Consider the following 11,225-nt stretch of genomic DNA (forward strand, 5'->3'; position numbering starts at 1 on the left):
TGCACAGGAGAGATGTGGACTGGCAGGGGGTGTGGGTGTGTCTGCAGCTCTGCTACAGCCATCTATCTCCCATGCCAGGACAACAATGGATGGGGAGAGTGGAAGAAGTATTTTCCTACTGTATGATATTTGTCCTTGTTTTGATTCCATTTGCATCTCCTTATTGTGGTCCTTCACCCACCATTTCAAAATTCTCACAGGGCTTATTTTTACTGGGTGGAAACCCCAGGTTCTTACTTGGCATGACTTGTATTGGACAATAAACGGAGACTGGGGTGGGAGGACAGGAAAGTCACCTTTATTTCATTGTACAAGGAAATGGAGTCAATCGGAGCTGCTGCTGCCAAGACTGCTTGCCAAGGGCAGATAGGCAGGTTACTTTTAAACGGGTTTAGAAGTAGGGAGTTCATATAAGTTACGTCAGTAACATTCTTAATCATACCATGCAGGCACAATGGGGTTTACATATAACCTCCAAGCAAAAGCAGGATTCAAATGCAAAGCTGGGGGCGGGAGGTGGTGGCAAAGGAAACGATTTTTCAATACAGTACTGTAGGGGAGGAAGCCAGGTAAAGAATACAGCACTATGGGGGCCCTGTCTCACTCCTCCCATTTCTTTTGGGACATTGGTCATTCAAGATCAGTGTCCATTTTGAACTACAGCCTGGCTCAGAATTGTTTGGCATGTTTTCGGAGAGGGGCAAATATCAGACCTAGGCCTTTCATTGTGGCTACTGACCTCTTGTCGGTTTATAACTGATTATTTACTAAGTATCAAAAGAAAAAGGGTGGCTTTTATGCCCTGTTTATGTGGATGTCTCCCTAAAAGATTCTCTCTCTTTTTTTTTCAAATTGTCTTAGCTATTGTCTTTATATCTCAGGGCCGAGTTGATGTGTCTTTATGAGTCTTGTAAGTCCAGTTCCAGCTGGGTTACATTCTTTATGCTCAAGGACTGGGAATAATGGCTCCAATATTATCTCCTAAATCATTCTTTTCTTTTGATCAGAGATTGGAGATATTAATACCTGGACTTAGTTGAGCCCTTAGATGGTAGCCATGGCAGGCTCTTTAAACTCATGGTGCTGGTTTTCCACTGGATACCATCTGGTTCTTCATCAGGATCTTAAGTAAGGGCGATGTCAATCACATTGCCGAAGTGAGCAGACTCAACGTACATCAACCTTTTAGCCTGAGGCCTTCTTTTGCCCTTTTAGGTGTGTAAGACAATAGAAGATTAATTTTATTATGCCTAACATTATCAGGATGCAGACTAAGACTATTACTATCTCTTGCAGTAGTGATCTAGCCCATGTACTTATTCCTGATGGTAACCAACCAAATAAATCTGGTGTTTAGGAGTGTTACAGTGTATAACCAAGTAGCTTGCTGTCCAATTCTATGTATATCCTGTTTTACTTCTCCTGTGTTATTTATCCAAATGCAACAAGAGGTATTTACTACAGCACAGACTACACTTTCTTGGGCTAATAAAAAAATCTAAGGCTATTTTGTTATCTCATGTCACCTTGGCTAATGAGGTCAGATTACTGCTGTGTTTTTATCTCATTAGCAACTTCGTCTGTTATTTGTCCCATAATGATTGATACATTTCTTAAAGATTTCTCCAATTCAACTATACCATAATTAGGAATTAAGGCTACCAACCATACCCTGAGTATTGGACCAATGGGTTTCTTTTTAACTCTTGTTTTATAGTGTGTAACAATTTAACATTACCTTTTCAATATTTACTAGCATCATTACTATGACTATCTAAAGATAATCTTAAAATTCTCAAAGTGCATTGCCCATGCATTCACCATGAATCTAAACAAGAGATTGCCCATATAAACTCACTGTCAGTTGGAAAAGGATCATTTAAAACCAGTATAGTTGGATCCACCACACAAAAAGTTTGTCTAGAGGAAACAGACGGTATAGAAAAATTCACATGTGACAACCAGATTTTCATTAGAGAATACACGATTAACAAGATGATATAGGCTGGACCTCTCTTGTTGGAGGTCTTCAGTTAACCTGTTTAAAACATACTAAGTGCTCTTCTCGAGGGCAAGCTGTCCCTCCTTGCTCTACCTATTAACAGTCATGGGTCACTTTCTCAGAAGCAGACGTGTCACAGGACTGTTTTTATGAGAGAAAAACTTCTAATCTGAGAGTTACAATATCTAAACCCATTAGTTAAATAATTTAGGAGAAAGAAAAATGATTTCTTATATCTAGAAAGTAGGACCTTAAAACAGCAATAGTCCCACATAAAACCCATAGTTTCCTTTTGTTTACTCAGTCTTATGCAGTTAATTTCTGTTCCATGTGATTCTGGATCAGCCAGTCTGTGAACCCGTCAGCTTCTGCATAGGAGTTCTGGAAATTTTATTCAGTCTAGTCACAGTCCTTTTTGCAAGTCCAATATAGTCCATCTTTTTGTTGAGATATTTTGGTCAAACATTTTCAGCAAATTAGCAAAGTAAAAACTTATCTGCAGATGACAAAACTTAATATGACCATGGTTAACTTATAAAAATAATACTCTTATAGTGAAAGACCTGATAGAAATTAATTGCAAGCATAACATAAAGGCCAAATAACGTTAAAAAAAAAAAAAACTTTAGATAAAAATATTTCTAAATGTAACTATTAACCATATTTTTAAAGAGCTTCAGATATAATACCTAATAATTTTGAGGCATAATACCATATAGTCAGGATATACCAAGAATATGCCAAGATTATCAGATCTCTACCTGAATAGTAATAAAAAAAAAAACTTCATAGGTAAATGATGTGAATTCCGATCAAACTATTGGCTTTGATAAAGTTGCAACCAAGTTAGCAATTAAGAAATAAAAACTTATGACATAATATTAGGTGTTTGCTGTCTAATATTAGGCAAAAACACAAGAGGAAATACTAACATATAATCTTAACCCAGAGAGAATCAGCCATTTTTCTTGATTTTGACAACACCTTCCATGTAATTTATTAAATACAACTTTTTAGCACTTTTCCTTTATAAGAATTTTTGTGGCTTTCCATGAAGTTTCAGAGTTGTCAGGAGTTTATTATAGGTCACCATGAAACAACACTTAATTATTTAACCAAAGATCTTAAAGTAAAAATCTTAGCTTTTTTTTCCTAAAAGCTATGGGGCTTGGTTTTCAGTTTAGGAATCTTATTCTAATGAGGCCAAACCTCTGCCTTCAAGGCAGATTACACAAAGAATACATTAACCCTTCAACACAGAAATCAAAGAAGGTTTTGTTATTTTAACAGCAAGAAAACCAATTCTCTGTTTTATATTTATTTAATGTTAAAGCTCCTAAAAATCTCATAAATTAAACCATTAAACTTTAGTCAGACAGGTAAAACTTTGGACCATATCAAATAAATTTCTTTTTTAATAAACCTCTTAAATGCTCTCTTTGTTGCATACCTCTTACAGTGCATCCCTTTAAATGGCAAAAAGGAACACACTCATTAGCAGATGAAAATATACACATATAGGTATCCTCTCTTGTGGCATAAAAAGCAAAAGTATATACGCTTAAATTATGACAAGTATCTGTTAACTCAATTTAACATCAATAAATTACCTAAAAGCTCTTAGAAATTATTTTAAGCCTGTATACCATAAAACCTAGGTATTGTTGAAAGAAAGTCTGTTTAAACATTCTAAGTTTTCATTCAACTTTTACTATTTTCCAAATCTAATTTTAGCCCTTAAAGATTTTATCAGCTGGCTTTGGAAATCACAAAGTCTCTGCTAAGCTGACCAATTCACTGATGTGGATATAACCGTAAGTTTCTGACTAGGGTTGGAAACATTTTCCCAGGCCATTTGAAGTGTACCTCATTGTGATTTCTTTTTTTTTTTTTTTTTTTCCCGGCTTTTTAAAGTTCCCCCACAATAGAAAGAACATGCTTACAGTTCTTTTATGAATTAGGATCCACTCAATTTCTGATAACTATACTAAAGCAGCAATTTTTCTTATCTTCTTTTTGTCTTAAAAGGGTCTCCACCTAGGTGGAGAGAGTCTTTCAAAAGCTTCCCTGCAGCTATAGGACCTTGGAGACTGGGGGCTGGGGTACCCTGATGTTGCCCTACCCTTTCTATTTTTTTGACTCATGGTAGAAGACAGGATTAGGCCTTTCTGATTCATTTACATACGTTTAAATTGATCTAGGCATTTCGAAAGGCAAAAGATAACTAATTTCTTTCCCTTTTATTATTCTCTTGGAAAACAGTTTTGCTTTCTCTTTATCACAACCTTTTATCTACCCAGTAAATACCAAAGCCTTTTAGGAATTTTTTTCTAGGCTTGCCTCCTTTTTCATACTCTGGAACTGTTAGTTTTATTTTAAGACAAAATTAGCCTTTTTCTTTAAATAAATCAAATTTCATATAATATCTAGCTTAAGTTACTTAGAAAGGCTTTGCTTTTATGACTGACTTAAAGTTTTTCAACATAGCTACTAAAAGTCTAAATCATGAGACAGAAACAAGGCACAGTTTTTCTTGGATGAGGAAAGAACCGAGGTTCTAAGACAGTCTTACAAAAAACAGCAATTCTCAGCCATAGCCTACAAGACTGAAACTTAGACACAACGCTGTAGTCCAGAAGCTCTCAGAACAAAAGGAGGCAAAAAGACCACATACACTCACCAAACAATATCACACAAAACAAGGATATGGGGATTCTAGTTTCTTAAAGTGTGTACAGCAATATTTGGTAAGATCAACTCAATTCAATGGAAATAACAGATTTCAGATAAAACTAACTTGCCAGAGCATCAGAGGGAGGAATATTATTATGATTCTTTATTGAGAGATTCTGTCATAAAACAGGTATGGAGCTATTATTTCTCCCTGCAAATTTTATAAAACAGGTCAGGAGCTGCCACTTCTCCCTGCCAATTTGGCAAAACAGAGCACTGTTTTCCAGGTATTCTCTGAGCCACAAAAAGAAACCTAACGAGGAACGCTGCGGGGTTTGGACAATGTTTCACTTAGACCAATGTGTACCTTGGTTGCGAGAGTGTTTGCTTGTGGGTGGCAGGGAGCCTAAGTGCTCTGGCCTGTCTTGTGATGAGCGCTGGTGACCACCCTAATGGCTTTTACTGGTCGACCCGTGTGTGAATTTTTGCAGCTTATAGTGGCTCAGAGCTCTTTTAAAATAGAATTACCTCTTTAATGTTTCAAATGCCCAAATCCGGACCTAAACTGCAGTTCACCAAGAGTTACTAGACATTACTCTTAAACAAACGATCAAGTAAAAATTTAAGAAAGATTCTCCTTAATCAAACAACTGGTTTTTCAAACAAATATGCTGAACAAAACTTAAGAAAATATGAGAAAAAGAATAAGCAAAGGCTCATTTTCTGAGAGCACTCACCCCATGGGTGTTGAAGGGACGTGAAGTGCGAATGTAAGATATTACCTCTCTTTTTTTGCCGGCTTCTGCTCCGCAGTCCAGGTCTCCTTGAGGTCGACTGGTTTCGTGGTTTTAGAATCCTTGCAGCAACTATACCATTAAATCTTGTAGGGGAAAATACCACAAAGTTTAGTAAAGCAAAAAGAAAGGTTTTATTCAGCATATATTTAAAGAGGCAAAAATAGGAAAGGGACAAGCATGCTGCCAAAGCCATGTCTGTCCAAGTCTCTGTTCCCAATTCTTAAGGATGCATCTTAGCAGGGTGCATTTCGGGATCTCTTGAACATTCCCCATTCTCTAGATACACACACTTATGCACTCATACAACCTAATCCAGTGCACCAATTTAACAGGTACCCGAGCCTTCTTTTTTATGCCCTCAGCGGTCAATTTCTCCTGCCTCTTGGGGATCTTCTAAGGCCTTACCTAGGCATTTACCAAACAACCCAAGTGCATTTCATGTCTCTCTCAGAGCCATCATTTGGGTCCCAAGGGGGACTGGCTTTCAGAGCTGCTCCAAGGTCTCCAGGAGAAATCTCCTGGTGGCACCAGACATCAGGGCCAGTCTGTTGTCCGATCTACCTCAGGAACTGAGCAGATGACTCCTGGCTGGCTTGCCAGAAATGTTACCAGGTGGAAACCCCAGGTTCTTACTCAGTATGACTAGTACTGGCCAATAAACGAGAGACTGAGGTAGGAGAACAGAAAAGTCACCTTTATTTTGTTGTACAAGGAAATAGAGTCAGTTGGAGCTGCTGCTGCCAAGACTGCTTGCCAAGGGTAGGCAGGCAGGTTACTTTTAAAGGAGTTTACAAGTAGGGAGTTCATACAAATTACATCAGCAACATTCTTAATCATACTACACAGGCGCAATGGGGTTTACATATAACCTCCAAGCAAAAGCAGGATTCTAATGCAAAGCTGGGAGGGGCGGGACAGCAAAGGAAATGATTTTTCAATATAACACTGGAGGGGAGGAAGCTGGGTAAAGAATAGAGCACTGTGAGGGCTCTGTCTCATTATTATAGACTTTTAGTTGATTTTTTGGTGTTTACTGGGGAGGGCTGGGATCTTACATTTTCTCACACTGCCATATTCCTAGAATTCAAGTGTCATGGTTTTAATGCCCAAAGGCCATATTCACAATAGTTAGTTAAGCTGGTGCAATATCCAGTCAGTCCAGGAGTTTGGTCCAAAAATCTCAGCTTCCCTTCCCTAGTCAGTTCAGACCCCAGCTGCCAGTGCAACCAGGGGCCTATCCTCAGAAAATAGTGCCTGTGGCAGTTAGTTTTGAATTGCTAAATTATCTCTCATAGCTGTCAATGGAAACTTCGATGGGCAATAGAAACAGCTCATTAGTGCCCCATCTCAAGTGGCGCCCAGGGCACGCATCCTACGTGTCATACCTTAGTTACACCTTTGACTGCCGCCATTTCTCTCTCATCCTCATTCACCCAGAGATAGGTCTGTGGGCACTGGATCCTTCTCTTTCTCATCCTCATTCGCCCAAGGATATGTCAGAGGCCGCTGGTCCCTTCTCATTTCTTAGGTCCAACAATCCAATGGAATGACTCACAAACTACAAGGAATGGGATATCTTTAATCTAGAGTGAAAAAGGATATAAACATAAAAGGGAGGTCCAGGAGGGGTTTCAACACAGAGCTTCCATGTCCCCACGGGATGTGCTTACCCTCCCAAGAGCAGAATGTTTGCTCCCTCCAACTTCAAAGTTCCAGTGAGCCTTTGTCTTCCAAGGCCTTTTACTGGCCTCACCATGTGGCCATAATAGATTACCTCATGCTTCCTGAGGCTTGATAGGCCCTCTTGGTCAGGTAGGCCCCCACTCCTTGGCCTCAGTTGGGGTCCTGCTCTCAGGAACCAGGATAAAAGGTCAAATTGTTTATTGCAAAGGGGTTCAACACCTCACAGCTGGGAATCCTGAAGGATGCCAGAACTGCTTCCCTCAATGATAAGATCAATTTATCTCCAAGCCATGCCTACTCTGTGTGCCTTGGATAAAAAAAGAGAGAGGAAAAAAAAAAAAACTTTCTCTTGACTGTGCATGAGGCCCACAGGGGGTTAGCCCCTAATGAGCTGAAGCCCCATTTTATCTGCCAGAGTAGTGTTAAGAAAGGCTTGCTAAAACAAAATTTAAATAAGATCTAGAGTCTTATAACAAAAATCAAAATGTCCAGGTTTCAATCAGAAAGCACCCATCATACCAAAAACTAGGCCAACACTGAAATGATAGAGATGTTAGAATTACCTTGCAAAGACTTTAAAGCAGCCATTATAAAAATGCTTCAATGAGCAATTATGAACATGCTTGAATTAAACGACAAAATAGAAAGACTTGGCAAATACAAAGTTTCAGCAAATGAACTGAAGAAATAAAGAAACAAATTTTAGAACTGAAAAATACAATAATATAAAACACTCACTGGATAGGCTCAACAACAGAATGGAGATGACAAAGGAAAGAACCAGTAAACCTGAAGACAGAATAGAAATTACCCAGTCTGGGAAAAACAAAACAAAAACAAACCAGAAAAATAATCTGGAAAAAAAAAATAAACAAGGCTTCAGGAACATTTAGGGTTTGTTGTAGGGGAAAAACATCACAAAGTTTAGTAAACTAAAAAGAAAGTTTTATTTGGCACATATTTAAAAGGACAAAAGTGGGAAGCAGACAAGCATGCTGCCAGAGCTAGAATGTCTGCCCGAATCCAAGAAAGGTTACAGAATCATCAGTATATATCAACATCACAAAATGGGTAGAATCATTGAAAGCGTCACTTTTTCACTGATTGGCTAGAAATTGTAATCTTACATTTTGAATCATCTTTCTTATCACTGGTATGGGTTTCAGTTACGAAAGTCAGGAGGGTCTTCATTGGTCCAACAAATTTCTATTCACTAAATGTTAATAGAAAAAGACAAAAGGTGAGAAGTCCTTTGTGTTAGGTTTGACTGCCCTTTTGTGAAAACTTCCTTAAGATAATTTCTGAGATTGTCCCATCTATTGTCTTATGTCAGGGCCCAGTTGATGTGTCCTTATGAGTCTGTGAGGGCCCAGCCCCAGCTGGGTCACATTTCTCCATGCTCATGGTCAGGGAATAATGATTCCAAATATTATTTTCTAAATCAGGTTATAATGAAATATCTAACATTCGTGCCTTCCAGGTTTCAGAAGGAGAGGAATAAGAAGTTGGAGGTGAAATATATTTGAAAAAATAATAGCTGAAAATTTCCCAAATTTGGGGAAAATGAAAAACTCATAAACATACAGATTCAAGAAGCTGAGCAAACCCAAAAGAGAATAAACTGAGAGAAATTTATACCAGGACACATTATTATCAAATTTCTGAAAAGTAAGGAGAAAGAAAAAAATCTTAAATGCACCTAGACGTTATTTACATATTATAATAGATTTTATTTATTAAAATAATCTTTGGGATCTAGGACTTGGTGAATAGTTCTTAGACATGACATCAAATTCATGATTCATAAAAGAAAAAATTGAAAAATTGATATATATTCAAAACTTTAAAAAAGCAAACAATCCAATTAGAATATGGACAAAAGTATAAACAGGCATTTCACCAAAGAAGATATAAGATGGCAAATAAGCACAAGAAATAACGTTCAACATAAATATCCATTAGGGAAATGCAAATTAAAATTACAATAAGATATTATTACATGCCTGTTAGAATGGCTAAGGAGTGCTGTTGGTGCAGTGATTAAAGTGCTTGGCTGCTAACCAAAAGGTCGGTGGTTTGAACCCACCAGCTGCCCTGTGGGAGAAAGATATGGTAGTCTGCTTCTGTAAAGATTCCGTAAAGGAAATCCCAATGGGGAATCCTACTCTGTACTATAGGGTCACTATAAGTTGGAATGGACTTGACAGCAGTGGGTTTTTTTTGTTTTATCATAATAGCTAAAATAAAAAATAGTGACAATACCAAATGGTGAGATTGCAGAGGACCTGTATTACTTATACATTGCTGGTGTGACTATAAAATGATATACCCACTCTAAAAAAGATTTTCTTAAAATACTAAACATGCTATGAGTATGCAACCTAGCAAATTCTTGGGCATTTATCCTGGAGAAATGCAAACAAGAGCAAGATTTTCTTGTTTGTTTCTTTTTCCCTGTGCCCATTGGATCTTCTGGGGTTTCTGCTTCTCCAGTACCCAGTCTTAGACATATGAGCCAATTAAAAAAAAAAACTAGGTTTTTTTTTTTTTTTTAACTGTACATGATTGTAAATGTCAGCTTTATTTGTAATAGGCCAAGGTTGAAAACCAAAATTTACCTCAATAGGTGAATACTTAAACACATTGTGATACATTCATACTATGGAAATAAAGGAATAAATTACTGATAAACACAACTTGGATGGATCTCAAAGGCATTATCCTGTATGAAAAACATCCAGTCTCAAATGTTCACATGTTACACGATTCCATGGATATAAAATTCTGAAACTGATAAAATTATAGAAATGGAAAACAGATTAAAGGTTGCCAAAGTTTAGAGGTGGTAGTGGAGAAGGGGGTGGGGGTGACTATACAGAGGTATCATGATGGAAATCTTTGTGGTGATGGAAAAGATCTGTATTTTGATTTTGGTGGTGGTCATAAACCTGTTGCCATCGAGTCGATTCTGACTCATAGTGACCCTATAGGACAGACTGGAAATCTTTACAAAAGCAGACTGCCACATCTTTCTCCCATGGAGTGGCTGGTAGGTTTGAACCACTTCTCTTTCAGTTAAGCCATGCATTTAACCACTGCACCATCAGCGTTCCTGGTGGTGGTCATACACATAATAAAGTGACATAGTACCAAGGGTACATATATAGTAATAATAATACATATATAGTACAATGACCTTGTACCAGTGTCATATTTCTGGATTTTATATTGTGCTATAATTATGTAAGATGTAACCATTAGGAGAAACTGGATGAAGGGTACACAAAACCTCTCTACACTATCTGTAACTTCATGTAAATCTACAATTATTTCAAAATAAAAATTTAAAAATAGTTCTTTTGAATTTAAAATTATATCTTAACTAGACCTTTACTCTAATGGCAATACACAATTGAAACAAATATCAGTTTTAATTAGATGAATTTATATTTACCCCAAACTTCTGTGTGTTCAAAAGTTATATGATGGAACAATGCCCAAGTGTGAAAATAGAGAGAAAAATTATATCTTTAATTTTCAAGATGAAAAGCAGTAAAAACATGTATTTCATATCCAAATTCCATGACTGTTTTGAAAGATCAAATGGTCAGTTTACATAATTCAGTTGAAGCTATTCTAGCTGTCTGCTGTGTGAAATTTTGCATTAAAATCCAATTATAAGGTTAAAATAATTTGAACATATTTAAAATCAAAATTCTAAGAAATAATCTTCAAAGAATTCTTCTCTTTCAACAACTATAAATTAAGTTCCATGTAATAAAAATTACAAGTTTCAGGTTGAATGAACCTGATTGCATTAGATGTAATTTATTCCCTGTTAGAGCCAGAACTTTATTGTTCAATTTATTTGAATTTTTTATATTTCTCATTTTATTTTAAAAGGATGACAAATGAACAAAAAATACTGCTATAATGTTAAAGAGAAGAAAATACAGGAGAACATATTTGTGATCAAATAGGCAAAAGAAAGTATTTTAAAAAATGACACCAAAAGAGTGATCTAGAAAATTAAAAACTTCTGCTCATTGAAATACACTTAAAAATGAAAA

The 11,225-nt window shown here is 36.8% G+C and overlaps 1 long non-coding RNA gene across 1 annotated transcript; it reads right to left on the minus strand.

The window, feature by feature from the left end:
- Nucleotides 1-5,469: 5,469 nt before the first annotated feature.
- LOC111820503 (uncharacterized) lies at nt 5,470-6,913 on the minus strand. Its single transcript, XR_002824051.1, has 2 exons — nt 6,858-6,913; nt 5,470-5,555 (listed from the first exon to the last, which is right to left on the minus strand). It is a non-coding gene; the product is annotated as an uncharacterized LOC111820503 (long non-coding RNA).
- Nucleotides 6,914-11,225: the final 4,312 nt, after the last annotated feature.

This window comes from Trichechus manatus, unplaced genomic scaffold (genome assembly GCF_000243295.1).
Source record: "Trichechus manatus latirostris isolate Lorelei unplaced genomic scaffold, TriManLat1.0 scaffold00040, whole genome shotgun sequence".
NCBI lineage: Eukaryota > Metazoa > Chordata > Mammalia > Sirenia > Trichechidae > Trichechus > Trichechus manatus.